The sequence below is a fragment of the Pseudopipra pipra genome, chromosome 1 (genome assembly GCF_036250125.1).
Source record: "Pseudopipra pipra isolate bDixPip1 chromosome 1, bDixPip1.hap1, whole genome shotgun sequence".
Taxonomy (NCBI): Eukaryota; Metazoa; Chordata; class Aves; order Passeriformes; family Pipridae; genus Pseudopipra; species Pseudopipra pipra.
In genome coordinates, this window is record NC_087549.1 from 9,876,562 (window position 1) to 9,892,189 (window position 15,628).

The following is a 15,628-nucleotide window of genomic DNA, read 5'->3' on the forward strand; positions in this document are numbered from 1 at the left end:
CCAAAACTGAATAACATGCAATCCTGCAAAGAGCTGTGAACCAATTAATTTCACATTTAAGAGGAGGGTGGGGGAGAGTTGCAAAATTCTGAATATTTGAAAATGTATGTGACCAGAATAAGTCATACAGATGGAGAGAATGCAAAACACAGTGATTTAGAAACTCTTGTGGTCATGAAAGACCACCATTGTATTTGTGCATGACCTACAAGCTCCAGAGGCCATGTGTGAAATGAAACACACAAGATGTTACTTTAAAGAGCAACACACTTTGCAGGTTTGACAGCACCAGCTGAATGCTAAAATCTGTGACCACTTGTTGATAATTCGTAGTACAGTTTTTCAAAGAAAGCAGGAAACGGAGGCTTACTGCAGGGAAAAAAAAAAAAAAAGAAGAAAAGAGAAAGAAAAAGTTGACTCTTACTTGAAAGCAGTCTCTATATATAACGTTCCAGAAAACATTAACTGAACCACTTACTTTAATCATATTCATTCTTAAATTAATTGTAATGTAGAGTCTCTTGAAAGAAAGAGAAGCATGGAAATAAATACAGGGCTGGAAGTCAAAACATTTATGCTCTCATTCTAACTCATTCTTCATGTTTTCTAATGATGTTGAGGAAGTCATTTAAGAAATTCTATTTCTCTGTCTGCAAACTGGGCATAAAAATATTTTCCTCTTCTACTCACAGCGGTGCTTTGAGGCTTCAGGATATCCTTAGAAAAAACTTTACTGGTACTGGTGGGATTCCATGGGACGAAGTTGTTCAAGGGTGGAGCACAAGCATTAAGAAATTGAAATGTGTGGTTGGTCACACCTGTGCTGGAAGTCAGAAACCATGGAAAACAGTCCCTGCACTGTAGTGCCAATGAGAACAAAGACAAGCTGCTAACCAGCAAAACAGGAGGAAACTGTATCAGCCCCCACCCTCCCCACACTCCGCCCTTCCCCAACTGGTCTTGCACTGTCCAGGCTGGGAATATAAGGAACTAAAAGATAGCTGTGGAGCCATCACATTCAGTCTCTAGTTAACAGTGACATGATATCCTACTGCTGTTTCTTCCAAGACACATGTTATAAGTGTGGACAGAGCTACTTTACATCTATATAGATGTCTAGCTCTGAATTAAGCCAGTCTCACTCTGTTGACTTGGACAGAACTATACTTATTTATACCAGAATATTTGGCTTTCATTATAGCCTTCTTTTCTTTTTTCATTTTACCACTGCCAGTAAAAATGAAAACCAAACAGAACTCTGCTAAAATGGGTCACAAGTCTTTGTGCAAGCCATGAAGTTGGCCCTTGGCAGCATGTTCCCATTGTGTCCAATTCCATCGCAGCATTCTGCTCCCTGCTGCATCCACTCTACAGCCTTCTCTGACACTGGGATGTCTTTCCTGCAGGACACGGCAATTAGCTGTTTTAAGGAGTACTCATCCCAGCATTTGCCATGTTACTGTGACCCACTGATGAGTACCTGAAGAGGAGAGATATATCAAAGCACACTTTGAAGTTGTGAAAGTCTTTTAATTTTGACTTATCGCCTAAAGCAAGGATGAGGTGATCTGCAAGGCTGGATCTTTTCCATCTATTCTTGGGAGCTGCGGGAATGGAGCACTGCTGCAGTCACGCTCATACAGGTTTCTAGTACAGTGGTCCTATGACTGCTTGCAGAGATTTTAGAACACCTCACTGAGTCTTCTGCAAACATCTTGCTCGACCTTTATTTGCCGTTGGTACAGGTGTTAGTTTAAAGAGTTATGCCAAGAACAGCAGACAGTGGAGTACAAGGACAGCACAAAAGGTAGAGTCTGAGTTTCACCTGTAGATGTTAATAAATCATAGCACAAGATAGGTTGGGATTGCCTTTTTCCCTCCTTTCCACTGCACCATATTGACCACTAGAGTTTGCTGTATTAACGTTCGAGTGAACAAATCCAAAAGCTCTGAAATAGCCCTACAAAATAATTTCTGAAGAAAGCATGAATTCCCTTACCACAAGCTATAGAAAGTACAATGCCCTTCTCCAGCTGTTGAGATGAACTCAACCTGAAATGCAGAAGAAGCTGCAGGAAGTGTATGATTTAGTAATTGGCACTATATTCTCTCTGTTGGTACAGTGCCAATGTTCTAGCAGTGTGCTAAGGGACACTGTGCTATTTTCAGATTAAGTGAAAAATCAAGGTCCTGACTGCTGATCATTTTAGCTAATTAAAGGTCCCTTGGCATTTATTTGCAGAAGAAGGGATATTAGCTTTGATGAGCTGGCAAAGCTCCAGCTAAGAGAAGCAAATGCTGCAGATCAGGTTTTCCCTGAAATTCTGAAAGGTAGGTATCCATTCTCTTCTTTCACTCTCAAGAGAGTAACATTGAACTGTGCTGTAAAAAGGAGACACTTTTCACCTGGAAGATGTTTTAGTTTGTAAAGTACTATGTCACGCACTAGGATGGAAAATTAAATATGGTGGCAAAAATTAATTTAGGGAGTTTGATGCAAAGTGGACACTGATTTTGGCAACCGGATTGATTTCTGGATGAATCTCCAATGTAGTTTCAATATTCTCACATTTAAGACTTCTTAGTGAAATTCATCCATTCCTCCGGACAGAGGTATTGCACAGTTTATTCTTATCTCCGCTCATACCCTTGGTTCAGCTGGACTCAGTCCCAGTGGTGGCATCAGCAGAGGGAACTCAGACAGAAGAGACAATCAATCTCTTCTAATTTGCTGTGACTACCACCACCGTCGTCCCAGAGAGCAAGAAACCAGTTCTACAGAAGTCTTGCTCCAGCCTGCAGCTCTGGTAATGGATGTCCTTGTTCACAGTTGTATTGGGGTCTGTTCTGTCAAGACAGGGAACTAATTCCCCTGATCTTTAACAATGTCTCAAGCTTGTAGAAAGTGATTCTTTTCAGACACACATAATTTGGCCACTTTTTTACAAAGACAGCAAAAGACTCTACATAGCAAGTCCATCCTTCGCCAAATTTCAATTCCTTGCTTCAAAGACAGTAAGGGCTAAAGCCTCTCATCAAAATGGCTTCCCAGCAAAACACTTCTAGGGTGAAGAAAAAAGTATTACCCCCATCCTCATACCCCACAAAGCTTCTCTATGTCACAGTTTCAAAGAATCAAAACGGAAAGAAAAACAAACAAAAATATCCACAAAGAAATAGGAACAGATTAAACAATTTCAGTCCAAGTCCACTTTAACAAAGTGATAAGTAGGTGAAAAATGGGGCCATATAAGCATACCAAGCTAACTTAGCTTCTATTAGTTACTTGAAACAGTAATAATATTTACCAGGCTGATGATACAGGAACAAAAGTGACCCTGTGATAACAGTCATATACAATAATAATATTCCCTCTTTTAACATCCCATCCATCTGTTTCAATTATTCACTACTTCTGTCCCCACTGAGGTCATAACCCAGTTCACTCATGGTGAGGTAAACAGTTTAATGGGACTACTTGTAATGAGTAGGTTACAGGACGGCCTTTACTGAATCACAGTCAGGAGTAAAATTCCAGCTACTCATACATTCATTTTCCAAGCCTGAGATCTCGAGTCAAAGGTCTCCCACATACTCTTGATTTTCATAGAAATTCAGCTTTCTAAGTGCCTAATTATTTTTGGAACAGAGCCTAAGTCATCTAGCAATAGCATTTTGAAATTGTGACTCTCTATCTAGTTATCTGTGCAAAGCCATACACTTAGAGAATTCATAAACAATAAAATCCAGTCATTGTTTTTCCTGAACTGAGCCCCAACCCAACAGATGCAGTTATAAAGAAATGATTTAAACTAGAAACAAACACTTTAGGAATGAGCCAAACAAGCTAAAAATAAGAGCACATGACATGCTGCAGAAGTAAAATATTCTGCCTCAAAACTTGAACAATAGTGATCAGAGGCAGCCTGAGAATTTGAGGGCAAGCCAGAGAAACAACAGATTTTCAGCACTCACAATCCAACATACCCAACTGCTCTCAACTATGGCCCTCTGAAAATATACAAGGCTGGCTGAAGAGCTAAGGGGAGGATTAACTAGGTGGTGTATTGGGAAAAGTGAGGAAATAAGCAAACACATTTCTCAAAGCAGTTTGGGTGACTGGGAGGATGCAGGAGGACACTGTTATTTCTCCTGGTTTTCCTGAGGCAGTTGAGGAGCCCACCTGCCTTCATCATCTGTGGTAAGTTTGCAACACTCTAGACTTCGCTTGTGCTTTGTCCAGACACTTGGAATTGTTCTGAGTTTATAGACCCTTTGCCTTCCCATCCCCACATGCAAATATATTTTATTTAGTGCCAGATATCCTATCCCTTCTAAATTATAAAGTTGTAAAGTCAATTAACCTTTTAATATCAGTTTTTTCTTCACCCAGTAAGCAAATATTAGGTGTGCCCTTTAAAGTCAACAAGCAGTAAGTTGATGTCTTTCTGTCCAAATTTTTGACAAATGTTCTTAAAAAATTCCTCAACTCTAAAGCACTTTGCATTTTATGCAGAGTTTTAAGAGGAAGACTAAATCTGCTTTAGAGTTAAGACCACAGCTTCCCCCAGCTGATGACTGCTGCTGTTCCCAATAACGAAACACTCAGTGTTTGCAGGTGGCTTTCTTTGGTTTAACCATTCTGCAAAACCAATATACTTTTTGGGGGCCAGTGATCTTTCTATTCTTCTCCTGCTCTTGACTTTCAAATTAGAAGCAGTACTTCAGTAGTTTCCACATACAAGTTCTTGGACCAATGAGCAATTTGTGTCTATTGGTTTCAAAGTGTAACCCTTTAAAGGAGAGTTTTGTTTCATTTCAAGATAACACAGACCTCTTCTTTTTAATAAGTCTGCCTGAGTATTTATCTGATGCTTCTGAAATTGCTGTGTCTGCATGCCTTTTAGTGCTGTTGGAATTTTCACCTCATATGAAACTCTTTAAGAGAAGTGAACTTTTCAGGCTGCTTACACAGTTGCCATTGGCATTATTGTAACCATAGGCACAAATAGGGAGGTATCTTATAGAGGTATCTCATTGTGGCAAGAGGTATTCACAGGTGCCATCAGTCATGGTGCCAAAATGGTAGCCAAGAAGGGCTGAAAGTGTTAATGTAAAAGTTTAGAGTGAAAAGCTTAAATTAGAAATTCTTTTCAGCTGTTTTCCTGTGTTGATTTAAAATAAATGACACACAGACCTCAACTACAACTTTAAATGAAGGTTTGCTTTCCAAACACAGAGCACAGATTTTAGATAAGTAACCACAGAGTGCTAAATTTCTAAGAAGTAAAGTAGCCTATTTATGGACACAGTATCTTATGTGATCCCCTGAAAGCATAGCAGCCTCTCTTGCTCAGTGCTTTAACATCATTTTTGTGTATGTTGCAAGAACAGTCTTCAATGAGTGAGGCACAGACTGGTTTAGACTACAGCTTCTCAGGAGGTTAAGAGTAAGCAGCAGCAATAACAGTATGACAGCATTTCCAAATCACTTAATCCAAAGCCTAGCTCAGGTGGAGGCACACAGTGGGAATTAGACGGCCACTAATCCATTCCACATTTACACCAAAGCTGTCTTAAATGCATCCCGGGAGCCATGCTATTGTATACTCTGACCACAGCACTTGAGCAGCTGGTGTAAGACTCACGTCGCTCGGGCTTCACATATACGTCTCACATTTGCAGCGTGGAGTCACAGTCTATCCCTTGGAACACACTGGAAGAGGGCTGGAAGAGGACCAGGATGCTGCACTGGCACTGCCATGGCTTCATGTTTTCCTGTAGGTAAGAGGCAGTACAATCCCAAGAAACAATACAACCCCTTCACTGAACTATGACCTGGTGCACTAGACGTTTTCCCTGGCATGCAATGTATTATGATGCTTTACTTTGGGTAGGAGATAAAGAAAATTGAGGGGTGTGGATCTCACAGTCTTAAATGGGCTAGAAATTGACCTAAGTATGAAGGGCACTGGCAGGATCACACCATCCCGCAAAAATGAGCATTATCTTTTCCTGTTTATCATCATGCAGTGAATCCTCCACTGTTTTGTCCTCATATAAGTCGTAGCCATCTACCTACAGACTGCACAATATATCTATGACTATATTACACTCACGTATCAGACATCTCCTACAGGAATATAAAACATTACATTGGAGGAATAAGACAGGATAATGTTTGTAGGTGAATTCGTCAGTCTTTGCTAATATTCTGGCTTTTGTAAGACAAATCACTTGTGCTTTTTCCAAGTATTTGTTTTTAAATGCTGGTGATCTCTTCCCTTCTCGAACATCAGAATACAAGATCAGAGTAATCTCAGAAACATTATTTGTAGTCTTGCCCTGCTAGGTTAAGGAGATGTACATGTAATATCCTGTATGTAAGCATCCATGCATGCATGGATATGTGTGTATAAGGAAGTGCTTTAAAATTCTATTCTGGCATACGATAGAGAGATATATAAAATAATTTACATTTCTTCTTGAGAATCCTGACAAATATTTTTCACTGATTACTCTCAAGTTTGGGGAGACATCATTCTCAATTTGTTCTGTAAAATACCTTTTTCCCTTTTAAGGTTCTTGGTGGGTGTGGACTAGAAGATGTATTGTCTAGACTGGTAAATTCCATGGCTGGGTGCAGTTGGTTATAGAGCTGCTTTCATTCTTAAGGATCTCAAGCACATCATAAACTGTTCACAGAGCTCACACCCAGCCCATCACTGAAATATAGTCACCGCTACAGTGGAATTCAACAGCTGCTTAATGGTTCATAGATCACTCTTGTTCCCAATTAGACCAGTAGCAATCTTTCTGCTGCTTTCAATAAGAAGGTTCTTGTGCGCTAAGCCAGGCATGTGCTTAAGTACCTTGGTAAATCACAGTCTAAAGGCTTAAATTTTCTCATATAACATTCATACTGACTTCACTGGATGCAAAGCTGAGCCTTCAGGGAGGAAATAGGTAGGAAGATCAATTGAAAACACAGGGTGAATTTTAGGTAGAAGGAAAATAGGGTGAAAGTGGAGTACACACAACTAGTAAAGCAGATGATCCAGATATTCCCTGTTGGCTCTAGCTGGGCAATTGAGGCATTAAAAAGGGGTCATATTCATTCTTAGAGCAGTTGCAAGTCTCATAGCAGGGAATGCTTAGAGTGGAAAGATGAGTAAAGAATGACTGTTAAACACAAGCTAATGACAGTACCTTGAAAACTCCCTCTAAAATACTGTGAATTGAATAGTACGTATTTCAAACTAAATGGGTATCTTTGGGCAGGCTTGAAAATTTTTCTCTTTTAGTGAAACAGGCAAGAAGTTGCAGAAAGTACAGTTAATCTAGTATATGAACTTTATTCCTAATATCCATGTCCATTGCAGTAAGAAGGATTTGCTAATTTTCTAGTGGAAGGTGTCCCTGCCCATGGCAGGGTGTTGGAACTACATGGTCTTTAAAGTCCCTTCCAACCCAAATCGTTCCATGATTCTATGATTCTAATAGCCTAGTTCTGAAGGCCTCATGCAACAGTAACTCCCAGTGGCTTCAATACCAGGCATGAGCACACAGGGAATAAGTCTCAGTTACGTTTCTGAACAAGTTTTAGGTATGTTTTTACCTATACAAGTTTTCCCTGTTTTTTCAGCTGCACACTGTACTTCCTTCTCACTTACTTGTAGACAGAGAGAAGATACAAGTACAAAGTAGTGATTTATTTCAGCTTAATGGAGGCCTTTGATAATGAACTGAAAAAATCTGCCGTGGAAAAACCCACTATTTCTAATTTCCTCCACTGTTTTCTCCCCACCATGCCTATTTCTTTTTTTTTTTGTTTTCATTATTTTTAGTGAACGAACTGAGAAGACAGACTGCAGAAGCTCACCAATATAGTAGTCAGTTCAATGGACATGAGATGGATTTGAAAATACTGAGGTTTTTTTCTTGCTTTATGGTAACAGAAATTTTTGTGATCCCTGTCACATAGAGTGACAATACTAGTTCCTGTCAGCTGTGAAAAAACAGCTGCTTTTCAAAACAGTTTGATTACTCATCTTTCTCAAAACCTCGTGCCACTGTGAATATCTTAAACTTATAATCACATGATTAATTGATGTGAAATTAAGATGTTACAGTATAAACTAATGATTCATGCAAACTACTGGGAAATTTACTTGTGCTCTTCACCACCAGAATATGTCTTAAATTATAAACCACCTTTCTACGTAGAGATTGGCATTCATTGTAGCTTGCACAGCATCTAGAAGAGGATTTACGCTGGTTGCAAACCTCTATAGGCAGCTAAAAATAACAAAGTTTAATCAGAAAAGATTGGAAAGACTTGTAGTTGTTTAATTTATGACCACACCACTGTGAAATTATAAATGTGAAAGTGAAAAACAAAGAAATTGCCTTTGTTAGGAAGTTCACGGTCTTTTAAATGAGAGAAACTGCTTGAGTAATATGTTGAAGGATTTAAGACAAATTTTTTCAGCTTGGAAAATTTCTGAAGGGTAATTTAAGAAATTATCAACTTCAGATACTGGCAAAACTGGTAACTTTTGCTGCAATATGACATCATTTTATTAAATTTGCCCTTCAGAGAGGGAATCGGCTGAAGATGAAAATACCTAGTACTGAGGTGTCTGCACACCAGCTAGGCATGAAATGTATTACAACTCCTGCAGACTTAGGATTCTGTTCAATTACTTAATACAGTTTCCTAGTAAAGTATCAAGTCTGACGTCCAGCTACCACTTCAGTGTCATGTCAAGAAGGTCATGAAATTGCTTGAGTGGGTCCAGAGGAGGACTATGATCATGAGAGGGCTGGAGCACCTCTCCTCTTAGGAGAGGGTAGAGTTAGATTAGGTATAAGGAAGAGATTATTTTCTGTGAGGGTGGTGAGACACTGGAAGAGGTTGTCCAGATCCCTGAGAGCATTTAAGGCCAAGTTGGAAGGGGCTCTGTGAGGAACCTGGTCTAATGGAAGGTGTCCCTGACCATGATTGGAAACAGATGATCTTTAAGGTCCCTTCCAACACAAACCATTCTACAGTTCTATGATAGGAATTTATTTGCATCAAGGGGGCAATGTTTTCAGCCACATTGCGCTGTACTTAAATGCATGGCAAAGCCTTCCTGCATAATGTTTCCAAAGTGCTGCTTTTACACTTTTCCCTGTGAAAGAGGGTATCTCTGGGGAATGGCAGTGATTGCACTTATGAGGAGGACATGATGAGTCAGATTAGATCAGTCACGAAAGATCTTCCAACTGTTCAGTACAAACTCACTCAACATCACTGATACTTGTGAATATTTTAGAATAGCATGCAAAGAATAAGTTATGTAGAAGATATTGCAGAAACCTGGTTGGTAGAGAGAGGACACATTAAAGATTCTATACCGCTGGTCTCACGCTAAAGCAAGAAAACTATTAGAAGGTCACTGATCAGTGTGTTTGTGAAACTGCTTTGTCTAAGAAACTGCAAAGCTGCATTGTCTGCTGTGAAGCTGTATTGTTTAAGAAACTGCATACGTGATAGAAAAATTAGAGCAACAGGATGGGAAAGGTAGAGAAAGTAGCAAATAGTAAATAAAGTAACTATAGCCATGAGAAAGAGGCAGCATTTGCGCAAATAGAACTTAGGTAATTAGGAGCCAATGATGAGCTTGTATTTGGAATATTAATGAGCCTAATTATTAACCTTTATAAGCATGGAGCTTACAGCAATAAAGTTGGATTAGTCATGATCAATACTGTGATCGTGTGATACTTTCCCGTCGTCCGCAACAAATGGTGACCCCGACGTGATAATTTAAAGAAACGGGGGAATCCACGGTTGGGATGGCATAGTGTCGGAGCCTTAGCAGCGAAGGCTGGTCAAAAAGTCAAATTGAGGAGTGACTTGGACCTGGAACTGGTCAAAAAGTCGGCAGAATTTGCGACTTCGGACCCGGATCAAAAAGTGGGCAACTGCAACTTCGGATCCTTAAAGCGTCACTTGGGACGAGTTCCACCGTACGTGCTGCCGGACCCTGGAGGCTGCAAGAGCGCGCTAAAAATAGGTAAAAAATGGAAAGGGAAGCAGCATATAGTTTATTTTCTGAATTTTTGCAGAAAAAGGGTATTAAAGATATAGATTTAAAAAAGGAATTACCAGGATTGCTTGCTTTTGGGTATGCAAAAGGGTGTTTTATCAACCCGCATACCGTGCATTCTTTAGAAGAGTGGCGAAAGTTTGGAGATAAAATATGTGAGGCCATTCTAGAAGAGGATAAAGTTGCAAAAAAGCTGGGAAAGTTTTGGAAAGTTGTGAATGATACATTGTTACAACATGAAGCAGAGAAAGGAGCTGCTGAGCAAGCTCGAGGTATGCAGGAACACAACAGAGATTGGTTCTCTATTTCCCCGACCCCCCCTGCATTTCAATCAGTTATGCTCCCAGCACAGCCGTCTGCCCCCCCTCCTAATGAAAATACGGCTCCCCCTTCTGCAACCCCTCCTGACCCTCCTGCCCCTGCAGAACCTTTAAGCAATAACGCTGATCCATTGCTGGAGCCACCAGCACCCCCTCCTCCTGCTTTAGATGCTGTGATGCCTGTCCCTGGGGCAAGCACTGACCCGGCGGGGGCCATAGCCAAGGAGAGGAGAGATACATGGGCAGCGATTGCTAAACATTGCCTGTCAGAAGAATTGCAGGGGGCAGAGGGCATGGCATTTCCAGTTATTTATAATCAAATGCCAGGGGGAGGGCTAAATGCCACTATAACTCCATTAGATTGGAAACTTTTGGCACAACTGCGGAGCACTGTAAGTGAATTTGGTTTGCATGGAGAACCTGTTAAACAAATGTTAGATTATTTCTGGGCCACTCAACTTTTACTACCCTCAGATCTCCGTTCCATTTCGAGAATGATACTTACAGAACATCAGCAGCTTTTGTTTAATGCTTATTGGCAAGCATATGTTAATGAAAGTGTTGCTGTGATCAGGCAACCGGGGGATCCTTTACACGGCGTTACAGCAGACGAACTAATGGGAACAGGTCCATATTCACGAACCGAAGCACAAGTACACATTGGGGCAGATAAAATTAGAGAGGCCATGGACCTTGTAAGGAAAGCATTAAATAGGGTCAAGGAGCCAGGGGGAGTGCCATTATATATGAGCTTAAAACAGGGAAGGAATGAATCTTTTGGTGAATATGTTGACAAGTTAACAGCTGCTATCACAAAAGCTGGGGTCCCAGATTGTATGAAGGGAACCATGCTAAAGCAGTGTGTTTTGCAAAATGCTAACTCAATGGTTAAACAAGTAATAAATACATTGGGTCCTTATTGGACTATAGAAGAATTATTAGACAAAGTATTGCAAATACCAACAGGAGAGAATGCATTTTTAGTCAATGCTATTCAGGATTTTACTAAAGGGCTTAAAGAACAGACTCAGGACTTAGTTAAGGAGCTTAAAGAACAGGCTCAAAATTCCCAAATTCAAGTGTTAGCAGCTCTTGCACCCCTCCAGGGAAAGGCTAATAACTCCACAGATGGAAAAACTCGATCAAAGTGTTATCGATGCGGAGCTACTGGACACTTCAGAAGGGAGTGCCGAGCAACAGGAATTTGGTGCCAGCAGTGTCAGAACTCCACCCAACCTCAAAAGACAACCTGCCACAGCCGGTAGCCTCGGATTGGATTTGGCCACGACACTAGAAGTTACTTTGTTATCCACCCAACCTCAAAAGATTCCCACCGGGATTTATGGACCTTTAATAATAAACAAGTGTTTGGTGCATTGCTGATTGGCAGATCGTCGGCTAGCCTTGCTGGATTATTTGTGCTGCCTGGATTAATTGATGCTGACTACACTGGACAGATAATGGTTATGGCATATACTATTTTTCCACCTTTAAAGATTCCTAAAGGACAACGTATTGCTCAATTAATACCCCTGCCACAGTTAGCAAAACCTTTAACCAACGACCGACAACTGATGCAACGTGGAGATCGTGGATTTGGTTCTACAAGGGGACTTACCTTACTGACACTGGATTTAAGTGAGAGGCCAAAACATAAAGTTACAATTATATGGAAAGATCAAACAAAAACACTGGATGCTTTACTAGATTCAGGAGCTGATTCCAGTATAATAGCTCCTCATTGTTGGCCTAGACACTGGCCTCTGCAACCTGCTACTACAACTGTGACTGGCATTGGGGGTGCCTCAATTGCTATGCGGACTCCTACTGTGAACATTGAGGTGGAAGGTCGTGTGGCCAGTGCTGTCCTGTCTGTTGTGCAGCTTCCACCAACAGTACAATGCTTAATCGGGAGAGATGTTTTGACACAAATTGGGATGAAACTCTCTAATGATTACCCTTTGGGGGAATAGCCATTGCTTGGTCTTTCCCAATTCCTATTACTTGGATTGATGATACTCCAGTATGGGTTAAGCAATGGCCTTTAAAACGGGAAAGCTTGGAAGCTGCTCATGAATTAGTACAAGAACAAATTGATCAAGGACACTTAAAACTTTCTACTAGTCCCTGGAATACACCTATATTTGTAATAAAGAAAAATATTCGGAACAAACGAGAAACTGAATTTGATAAATACTGCAAGTCAGTAGAAAACCAACCCATTAAATTTTGGACGCCTACAACAAATTTCTTTGCATCCATATTTGCCCCCGTTGGAGCAAAAAAGAGCCTGGTTCTTGTCCAAAGAACAGCTTGTTGGGCAAGAAATCAAATGAATAGAACTTCGAAAATTCTGGGAGAATTGGCTCATGACTCTGATGAAATAAGGCATGCTGTTTTACAAAACAGAGCAGCTATAGATTTTCTATTGCTGGCTCAGGGGCATGGATGTGAAGAATTTGAAGGCATGTGTTGTATGAATCTCTCTGATCACTCTCAGTCCATCTACCAGAAACTCAGAGAAATGCAAAGTCACCTGAATGACTTTGAAGTTCAAAAAGATCCCATTAGGGGATGGCTAGCAAAATTAGGTTTAGGACCATGGCTTGCGGAGATCACTAAACAAGCAATTTCGCTTTTACTAATACTGCTGGCTGCTTTATGCATTGTTCCTTGTGCTTTTAAATGCATTCAAAGCATGCTAACAAAGGCAATGAGTGACGTGTTTTTAACATTGTCTAAACAGAGCGGGGGAAGTGTAGAAGATATTGCAGAAACCTGGTTGGTAGAGAGAGGACACATTAAAGATTCTATACCGCTGGTCTCACGCTAAAGCAAGAAAACTATTAGAAGGTCACTGATCAGTGTGTTTGTGAAACTGCTTTGTCTAAGAAACTGCAAAGCTGCATTGTCTGCTGTGAAGCTGTATTGTTTAAGAAACTGCATACGTGATAGAAAAATTAGAGCAACAGGATGGGAAAGGTAGAGAAAGTAGCAAATAGTAAATAAAGTAACTATAGCCATGAGAAAGAGGCAGCATTTGCGCAAATAGAACTTAGGTAATTAGGAGCCAATGATGAGCTTGTATTTGGAATATTAATGAGCCTAATTATTAACCTTTATAAGCATGGAGCTTACAGCAATAAAGTTGGATTAGTCATGATCAATACTGTGATCGTGTGATACTTTCCCGTCGTCCGCAACAAAGTTAAGCAAATGCTTTTAAAATTTAAAGAAGACTAACAGGAATCACTAAGATACATTGTCTTTTTCTTGTATACATCAGTCCATTCCAGGCACGGATTACTTTGAAATGTCATTTGCCATCACAAGTCAGATAGGAGCTTCCCAGCAGAAGTCCACTGTTGTGGACATTTCATTCTTTCTCTCTTGCTCTTTAACTGCTCAGCTACATTGTATGGTCAGGAAGAACAGAAACAAAAATTAAGAAATTTACTGACAAACTTGAGAAGATATTTTCTCTGTATATTGCCAGTAGAATTTTTAAAATTACCTGTAACTTGTGGGAGAAGGAGAAAACATCACAATTAAAGAACAATTCTCTCCCATGATTTCATGCAAACATTGTTGTTTGATTTTTATTTTTCTACAAACCTCTGAATCCTAAAATTTCACATGCATCTTAAAATTTATAAAGGTAATCTAAAAATCTACTTTACCATGACTCAAGAAATGTGTATTCACTGTTCTTTCCTGAAGTAAAAATCTCGCCCACACAAAGTCATTCACCATGAGTTATACTAAGATAAAGGCAGGCATTACATTCAGCATTACTACCTTAACCAGTTTCCTTTTTATTCCCATCTTCTTCCTGTCTTCTTCCAACATTTTTTGTTTTTCAGATATTTCAGCGTTTCAATTCTTTGCCTGTGAAGGTGTGGAAAGACCAGAGGAGGGCAGGCAGAGTCTGGGATGGAAAAAAGCAGTAGCTACAAAGAGATGCTTAAAATATGTCAGAGAAATCAATAATCCAAATGAAATAAAGGACAGAGTTTTTGTAGTGAATCAGAGGATTCACCTTTGCTTTCCACACAGAAAGAACTCTGAAGCTGAATGCTGCCTCTTCTTGCAATTATATTCAATTAACAAACACAAGGCAAGGTGACAGCCAAGTTCTTCATTTCTCCGTTTCACCTAATCTTCCTCCCTCTTGGATTCTTATTCTAGATGAAATATCTAAAAGTCGCCTCTGTGGATTGATTTCTCATCTTAAGGACATAAACTTTATGTTTATTTATTACACTGATGTGGCAGATACCTCAAAAAATGAATCAGGCACAGACAGCCCTTCTTTCTCATTTTACGTATGAGAAGACAAGTAGTGGACAAAGAGATCCTTGAGGGAAAGTAAGGTGGGAAGTATCTTAAGAAAACTACGCCCATAAGTGTTTCCCATTTTTGCATAACTCCTCAGGAGGTAGTGAAAAGTAATCATTCCCTCTTTGCTGCCATATTTCAAAACAAAACCCAGGATAACCTGGGAGAATGCCTTTCTCCTGAGGAACAAAGGGCATAGTTACTCTCCTGGCTCGTGCTGGTGGGTTCTGTGGTAGGTGTGTGTGGTTTTGTTTGGTGGTGGGTTTGGTTTTTGGGGTTTTGGTTTGGTTTGGTTGTTTTGGTTTGGTTTTCTTTTTCCTCTCCACTTCAACTAGATCCAGCAATGGTTTCCAAATGATCAAAAGCCATTGCTGCTGCTGCCAGCAGGAGTGTTCTAACCCAGACAGAACTCCCCAAGAAGGATGCAGCTGTCCAGGTCACTGGCTGTAAGAGTGTCTGAACCTGGCATTAGCACCAGAGGACAGTGCAAAAGACACCCGCATATGGTGCTATCAGGCGAATGATTTGCTCTGTTTAGTGGCAGAGCTTAAGGAAGAAGTAGAGGGGCAAAGTGAAAGGGAGATAGACCGGTGGAGTCACACCCTTTCAACCCCAAAAGAACTTCAGGACAGTCAGAGAAGCCCTGCTTCTCTTGCCATCAGGCAGATGGAACAGACCAAGTAGATGGGGGGGAATCGAAACAGGTCCTTGGTCATAAAGGTAAAAGAATCCCCTCCTGACCCCCATCACCTTCCCGCGTGTCCTTAAAGAATAGATATGAGGCTCTGGACCTAGAGAGTCAGGCAGACGACATTCAAGAAAAAGATCTGTCTGGAGGGTCTCTGGGTCGCACTCCATCTGTCAGACGGATCA